This window comes from Mixophyes fleayi, chromosome 2 (assembly GCF_038048845.1).
Source record: "Mixophyes fleayi isolate aMixFle1 chromosome 2, aMixFle1.hap1, whole genome shotgun sequence".
NCBI lineage: Eukaryota > Metazoa > Chordata > Amphibia > Anura > Limnodynastidae > Mixophyes > Mixophyes fleayi.
Genome location: NC_134403.1, coordinates 364,314,969 through 364,324,191, shown reverse-complemented (window position 1 = coordinate 364,324,191; position 9,223 = coordinate 364,314,969).

Below are 9,223 nucleotides of genomic sequence, written 5' to 3'. Positions count from 1 at the left end.
CATAGGCAAACTGAGGGGGGGGGGGTTCCTAGTGCCTGGAAACCCCCCTCCCAGCCTGGGGTACTGTATGCTTGAGGTAGCTGGACCCTGCCCCAGGACCAGCCACTTTGCAGCCTGTGTGCAGATCGTATCTGTCTGCACTGTTCACAGTCATCTCTCCCCAACAAGTATTGAAAGCAGCAAGATCAGGTAGGAGAGAGCAGGACAGTCTGACATCTGTTCTGACACACTCAGTCAGGACTTAGTCCCGATTGTAGGTACAGTCGGGAAGTATGTCCCGCTTCACACGGCTCTGCTCGAAAAGGGAGAGCTGTGTGCCCCTAACAGTAGTGCACGCAGCATTGCCCGTGTATATGATGGGGATAGGAAGAGTTGGGGAGCAGCCACGCACCTTCTAAAATTTTAGCCACACCCCCGAATCATGCTGGCCACGCCCACTCGTGGTGTGACATGGAAACCCCCCCTCTACAAATCCTGCGTTTGCCCCTATACTCTGTTGTCCCCTGAACTTATGAACGAGACAGAATCTTATGTTGGCAACAAAAACCAAAGTACAGGTCTAGGAAATCACACAGGTTAAATGGTCTTTGAGTTCTTATGCCCAAAATGCAGGTGCAAAATTGTGACAGGGAGAAGTATACAGTGAAATTCATTTTAAAATAAGAGAGTATTTGTTTTCCAAAGTAAAAAGAAATCATGGAAAAATGTAGTAAAATCTTGATGTATTCCCTTGGTAAAGGCTGAAGACAAGGGAATATATTCACTAAATTGCGGGTTTGAAAAAGTGGAGATGTTGCCTATAGCAACCAATCAGATTCTAGCTGTCATTTTATAAAATGTACTAAATAAATGATAACTAGAATCTGATTGGTTGCCATAGGCAACATCTCCACTTTTTCAAACCGACAGTTTATTGAAAATATTCCAATGAGTCCTCCTTGGGCGGGAGATTGATGATACTTAAAAGGCCACAAGTGAAGCCGAGTTTAAAAATACACAAGAACATAAACATTGGTGGACGGGGTGAAGGAAGACGGATTTTAAATTAAAGACTGGTTTGCCTGGCGTGGAAGGGAAGGAGGCGCTATGAGTGTATTAGCCTAGGGCGGGCTGAACCCTTAATCAGGGCCTGCAAAATATACTGTAAATAAATGACACCTTTAATGCAAGACCTAATTCTGAAAATGGTTTATGACTACAGAACTGTTGGGATTAATACCCGCAGGAACAGGTGACTGTCAAATATAGAAATGCATAAGAAAACGTTCAGGCTGCAACCTCTGTGCTAATATGGAGATATTTGCAGTCGGCTGATATCACACTTGGATGAAGTTCTTAGTAAGCACCTGTCTGCTTTATTATTTCAGATGAAATGAACACAGGCTCGGCACAGGGAGAAATCAGCGGGAAGTGTCAGGGGGAACATCTGTTTATCATCAAGGAACTGGGAATGAACTATTGTAAGTTCAAGTGTCAATAAAAAAAAAAAAACAGCACACGAACCAGCAGCCACTGATTTGTCAATTACTAACACTCAGTATAATGCATCTCTATTCTTTCATTGTTAACACAGCGCAGGCCCGGCCAATCTGTGGCTCTCCTGGTGTGAAACTACAAGTCCCAGTATGCCCTGACAGCTATCGGCTGGCTATCTACTGGCAAAGCATGCTGGGGCTTGTAGTTTCACAACACCTTGAGAGCCACAGGCCTGACGTAGAGCATCTCTGGTTAAAGCTCGAGGAATGACAGCATAGTTGGCAAAATAGGGACAAAATAAGCCCAGCCCCTGATCTGCACAACCCACGCCCCCAATAAACACAAAACATGGCCACGCCCACTTTTCGAGAAAGCCCCACCCACTTCCCTGTAAGACCCAGGGAATCAGAACTGTGGGATATTCTCATTCTCTCACAAAGTCCATACAACATAATTATGAGTTAACGTAATGGGTCGACGAGGGAACTGGATGGCATGTTAGGTATTTATTAATATTATCCTTCATGTAGTGCCAACATGGTTATATTGATTCACATCAGTCCCTGCCCCAGTGGAGCTTACAATCTCATTTCCTTATGGCAGACACACGCTCGAGCCAACTGTAGTCATTAATCCTTCCAGTAACTTCTTGGACAGTGGAAGGAAACCCTAGAACCAAGGAGAAACCATGCAACATATCTAAACTCAGTTCCACACACTCCCTCCCACCCACTACTCTCTGCCAATGTCACCATCTCACCTCCTCAATGATTACCTCTTTAAATGATTGCCTTCAGGATTCTACCTGCGCTGCTCCCAATCTCTGGAACGCACTCCCAATGCCCAATTAGACTATCCACAGGTCACCGACCCTTCAAACGTGCCATTAAAACTCAAGCCTGCCAGAGCTCCTCCTCACTCTCCCACCTCTGTTCTTCCTCTCAGTTTCACCCTCTCTGTGTCCACCCACCCCCTCTAGAATGTAAGATCCGCCGAGCAGGGCCGTCTATCCTAGTGTTTTCCTTACATAGTTGTGTAATTTTGTGGATTGTAAATATGCAATTATTTAAAAAACAAAATTGTATTACTATAATTTTGTCACTTTTGTATTATTTTGTCTTTTCGTTTTATGCTCTAACTCCCATGTGTACGACGCTGCAGGAACCTTGTGGCCCCTTACATATTAAAGATAATGATAATAAAATATAAATAAAATACATTACAGGTGGTGGGACCTGCCATACACCAGCCACCAGAATGGTAGTCCAGGCATGCACTAGCCACCAGATTGGTGGTCTGCTTTAGTCACTAGGAACCAGAATGTGCTCTGTTTTGTATACTAGCTACCACTGAAGACTATGAGGTATAATTACCAAAGGGTGGAAACTAAAAACAGGTGTTTTCGCGGACAAAATGGCTTGGTTTTGCTTTGCCCAGTCTATAGATGGGATTACTGCTGATGATAACCCCTCTGGCGATACTGTTTAGTATCGATCAAAGTCTCATCTTGCAAGACTAATGTGGAATCCTGTTTGCTGCTCGGGGAGCTACACAATCAAGCAGAAAGGAGAGCGTAGCCCCACCAGCTGCATAGTGTTATGTCCTACGACCACCTAGATGAGCTTTTAGAACAGTTAGTGTAGAGATCTTCACCAATAGCAGCCGCTTTTCCCGCAGAGCTTTATGTGCTCACAGGTACTCAGATGCCCCCAGGTCTTAGGCTTAGAGTAGTAAAAGCTCATAAAAGATGGCCACAGCGCAGGTGGTATCGGCGGCGCTAGCCAGGCTGGAGCGTATGGCCTGAGGCAGGCCGAGGTCAGAGGTCCGTAGCAAACCAGCGAGGTCCAGAAAACAAGCCAAAAGGTCAGGGTCACAGGCAAACAGGCAAGGTCCAAGGTACAGGCAGAGGGTCACAACGGTAGATCAGATATACAGGAATCCAACAGCAGGTCAGCAACAGTGCAGGACTGGAACGCTATAACCGGCAGGGAGGCTAAGTCCTCCCTGCCTTAGATACTGATAGCAGCCAATCAGGAGGCAAGCTCCATAAGCAGATAATGGGACCCAGCTGTTAAAGAAGAATACTGCGCCTGCGCCCAGGTAAAAGCTTGCCGGGTCGCAGCGCTGATTTAATTAAGTCACGCGCCCGGCTGTGTTTCTCCTGTTGGGACGTGTATAGGGGCTGGGGGAGCGTCCCGACCGTTGCCCTGGCAACGGCCGGGTAGCGCCGGAAGTGATGTCCCGGTCATCGTGACGACGGCCGGGATGAGGGGAAGTGAGCCGCGGCGGCTGGTGGCAACGACGCGGTTTGTGACACATAGGGAGCGCTGAGATAGGAGGGAAGAGATGCTCTTTGACAGTAGTTAGGGCAGATGCAGGGCCCTGGGACATGTCAGGCTAGTGAGGGCAGATAAACTCTAAGGTGATAGGGTTTAAATAGACTAATGCAGCGTTAGAGGACAAGTATTATGAGTTGGAGTATGGTAATTTGGAGCTGTGGTTTGGGTGGAGAAGGTGTGTGGCCTAATTTGACCTCATTTTCAGTCTGGGTGAATAAGCATCCACCATGTTAAACAGTCCCACCTGCTAATCACCCTCTCTAAATAAGTGTTCTTAGAAGCGCTGGCGTGGGTCAGTGGGGGAGGAGGGGAGAACTGGCCCACGAGAAACTAACATACTGAATGCACTTTCCTATATGGATGAACTGTAGTAATGATGGGGGAAATCTCTTTTGTTCCTTTGGGCCTTGAATAACCACGAAGGTGACAGCTCCTCTTTACTAAACGGCCACTTTAATATGAATGGTGTCTTAAGGAAGTACCAGGAATGCTGCAGAGAAGTTGGATCGGTGAATATATCAGTAAAATATCCCCTGTTGCTCCATCAGATAAAAATTCCTAACACACCCAGGAATAAGATTCTGAGTCAGCGAATCATAATCTAACTGCATTTCACAATCCTGACACTTTGCAAAGTCCGTCACCTTGAACTCCTATAATATTTACATAATGTCACCTCTGGCCCTGCCGCCTGCGTCTCTCTAAGTAACACAAGTGGAACAGCTGCAGAATGAGTGTAAAGCACCATATATCTGTCACTATAGCTGGGAACTTTCTACTGACCCTGGGACACTTTTATTGGGAAAATCAAATATATCTTAAGAGAATATCGATATTTTCATGAATCGCTGGTCTAACAGTCAGCGGAGAGGGATATCGGGCACCGGGGATAGAGGCCTCAGCTCCTGCTACACCCCCTGCTTCCGTCCGGCCTGTGTATGGATGTGTTGAGGAGTGTGTCCTCCACCTGGTAATGCTCTTAGGTAAATCGCCCGGCTGCAGTCTCTCCCATTGCAGGGTAATGTGGATTCAGGTCAGCAATTAGGAGCCGCTACACATGAATATATAGGTGATATAGCATACTTGCCAACTTTTCCTTGTTGGCTTCAGGAAGCTCTTTGGGGAGGTGTGCGTCACTTATCTATTGCAGGGACGAGAACCGGGAGGTTGCCCTGCTCTCCCAGGAGGTCTCCCAGAAATGCGGGAGTGTCCCGGACATTCCGGGAGAGTAGGCAACTATGCGTTAAAGAAAAGCAGCTAATGAATCTCTAGAGACTGAAGTGTCTTTTACATTTCTGTCTCCATTACTGAAGTCATGTTGTCTTACCTGTCAGTCTTTGATTAAATCTTGGTCTCCATGAAAATGGCCACCTCCATAGGCATCAATACATGGACAGAGGACACAATTTGTGAACTGAGTCATCATGCCACAGATTTTTTTGATTGAAAAAGTAGCTTTATTTTGTATAAAGTACAAAAAAACACAGTTCATACATTTCATTCAAGTGTACACAGTACACCGTAAGACATGATCATGCATACGTTTTAGTACAATACAGGGCATAAAGTACAAGACATGGCATCCTACACTATATACATCAAGTACTGCACTAACCATTCAAACTTTAAAGCGTATCACAGTGCAATAAAATAACATTGGATGTGAGGGGGAGGTAGGTGAGAGGGGTAGGGTGATGGAGTCACGAGCAAAAAGTTTTTATTGAGAACAGACACAAAGGGAAGGGTGCATAAATAGACATGACAATCAATAATACTTCATGCTGTGAAGGGGAATGGGTTGGAGGGGGGGAGGGAGGGGAGCACAAACCAAAAGTTTTTTATTGGAAATAGACACAATGGGGAGAAGGTGAAGAGGAGACAACAATCAATCAATTACAATCAATCGTCGTCTTCATCTTCCTCAGGACTGTCAAGGGTGTTATAGTCTCTTAACAGGCTATGGATTAGCCTGCGACAGTCCTGGATGGTCATCTTCTCCCGCTTCAAGATGAGGCGGTTAAGCCAACCACGTCTTGTACTGGCTCAGCATCAGGGAGAATGCCAGACTCTTCAGGGAGTGAGGGAGATCACCCCTATTTCAGGGAGTCTCCCTGACATTCAGGGAGAGTTAGCAAGTATGTGATTTAGAAGTAGGTGTACAAACACAAATGATCAGAGCCAGTTTCACAGTCACTATATTCTATTTCTAGTTCTTAACACAAGTCTCACGAACTGTGCACCAGGGCTCAGATAATCCGACCTCACATAAGTCAGGTCAGGGGCGGATCTAGACTTTATGTTTAGGGGGGGCGATTTTGCGTAATCACGCCCCCTCCTTTGCTCTGATTGGCTGGCCTGCGTTAACCCCACCTTCTGCCCGCGATTGGCCCCGCCCCCTCCCGTTGTGGTCGCCGGCTGGGACCACTCTGATTGGCTGGCCCACATTTAGCCCCGCCCCCCGCTCGCGCTTAGCCCCACCCCTCCCATTTTAATCGGCGGCTGGGACCTAGCTTTTTGCCGCTAGGGGGGGCGAATGCCCCGATCGCCCCCCCCCCCCTGGATCCGCCACTGAGTCAGGTACACTTTGCGCTCGCTTCTTTGCAAAATTCATCACACACTCTCCAATAACACTGACCTTCTCTCCTTCCCCTCTCTCTATCTCAACTCTTTTTCCATTCTTTTCTCCCAGAACCTCCACAACACCTCCTTCTAAACACATGCTTCTATGCAGGACCACTAAACATTATAAATATTCACGTTGGAAGAGAAAGTGACCACCTTCTGGCTTATCAAGGTGCCCTCTAGTGGGGGAATGTTGCTATAAAAGGACTGATTTCTAGTATCCAAACACTGCTAGCTCACATGAACTTTCCTCTTCACTTGTTCTGGTTGAAACATAAGAACTCTCTGTTGCTTTAATTAACAGTTCCTGCAATGTGTCTCAGGATATTAATACTCCTTCCTTACTGTAGCTGCTGAAAGCTACACGGATATAGCTGGGTTTATTGCAATAAATGTTGTGACCAGGCATATGATTTCATAGGCAAACCGAGCGGGGGGGGGGGGTTCCTAGTACCTGGAAACCCCCCTCCCAGCCTGGGGTACTATATGCTTGAGGTGGCTGGACCCTGCCCCAGGACCAGCCACTTTGCAGATTGTGTGCAGATCGTTTCTGTCTGCAGTGCTCACAGCCATCTCTACCCAACAAGTATTGAAAGCAGCAAGAACAGGTAGAAGAGAGCAGGACAGTCTGTCAACTGTTCTGACACACTCAGTCAGGACTTTGTCCTGATTGTAGGGACAGTTGGGAGGTATGTCCAGCTTGACACGGCTCTGCTCAAAAAGGGAGAGCTGTGTGCCCCTAACAGTAGTGCACGCAGCATTGCCCGTGTATATAATTTGGAGAGTTGGTCTAAAACTATAGCCACACCCCGAAGCATACTGGCCACGCCCACTGGCGGAGTGGCATGGAAACCCCTCTCTACAAATCCTGCGTTTGCCCCTGGATTTCAGGGTCAGCCTAGGTGACCTTGCTGTGTTCATACTTTTGCTGGTTTCTCATACTTTCGGCTGTTTTCGTCTTACCGCTGCTTTTAATAAAAAAAAAGCTGCATGCCACTACCGTAGCAATGTTAGCATCCGACCCCCCCACTACTGTACTGGGTCATTAGCGGCATCAGTAGACCATGTTGACACACTTGTGAACTACCCAAAGATAGATGGATAGGAGCCCCATGTGATATTAATAGGCTGAGCACTTAGGTGAATAAGGACTCGCAAACACAAGGAGAACAAAATTGTATCTGCAGAAGATAAATGCATGCTAGAGTATATGTATATATATATATATATATATATATATATATATATATATATATATATATATATATATATAGTATTTCAACACACTCTGCCTTTAAGCAGGTGGGGGGTACAGTGAGATTATAACACACAATTTAGTCTAGCAGTGAATGATGTAAACACTGAGAACCATTTAAATAGATAACATGTGACAAAGCATGCATTCTTGTGGTTACATTCTTGCTCTAACATCGCACAGCATGCACATCTAAGTCACATGCACAGCAGCATCAGCAGGCACAGATCTCACTTACGACATTATTTCCAATCAATGACCAACCAGAGTCCTGACACTAGAGCAACATTAGTCTCCTTGTTGATAGGAAAAGTGTCTACAGTACTGGGAATAGCAGAAATTATATGAAATATTATAGGTCAGTGGTTCCTAAACTGTGCGCCTTGGCTCCCTGGGGTGCTGCGGCGATCTCACAGGGGTGCCGCGGCCAGGGCCAGTGGTAAGCAAGGCGGGGGAATACCTAGTAATTATTTTGGCATAGGGGTGCCTTGAAAAAATTATGGAGACCCTAAGGGTGCCTCGGACTGAGAAAGTTTGGGATCCACTGCTACAGGTTATTATTTAGTTATACAAGATAAATGCAAATATACGCGCTCGAAAAATTTATTTCGGGCGACAAACAGGACGGCGATGACCTATTTAACAAATATTGCGGCGATACTTGCTCTCTTATTGCAATATCAGGGAAAGAAGACCTATGCGTTGCATTATAAGTGCTTATTAAATACCATGTGACTTTTGTGGCATAATAAATGGATAAATATATGGACGTGTTCTGTTTACTTGCATTTGCACTCTCAACACGTATATTTTGACAGTGATATTTTTATTTGCTTGTTATACTCTCTCAGTATCGTTAAAAAAGGGGGTTTGAGTACTTCTTATACTCCCTAAAGACCACTACAAAACATTGAAATAATAACTTATATCATACTTGCCAACCTTTCCTAGTTGGCTTCAAGGAGATCCTGGGGGAGGTGGGCGTGTGGGGCGGGGCTTAACGAATCTCATTATTTTGATCCTGCCCCCTAAACGAATGTCACAATTTTTGGCTAAGATGACGTGATATTTGTGTCATTAAGCCCCGCCACTTATCTAATGTGGGGGCAACAACCGGGAGGTTGCACTGCTCTCCTGGCAGGTCTCCCAGAAATGCGGGAGTGTCCCGGACATTCTGGGAGAGTAGGCAACTATTCGTTAAAGAAAAGCAGCTAATGAATCTCTAGAGACTGATGTGCCTTTTACATTTCTATCTCCATTACTGAAGTCATGTTGTCTTACCTGTCAGTCTATGATTAAAGCTTGGTCTCCATGAAAATGGCCACCTCCATCGGCATCAATACATGGACATAGGACACAATTTCTGAACTGTGTCATCATGCCACAGATAGCGAAGCCAACCACGTCTTGTTCTGGCTCAGCATCAGGGAGAATGCCAGACTCTTCAGGGAGTGAGGGAGATCACCCCTATTTCAGGGAGTCTCCCTGACATTCAGGGAAAGTTGGCAAGTATGACTAATATGTCGCTTTT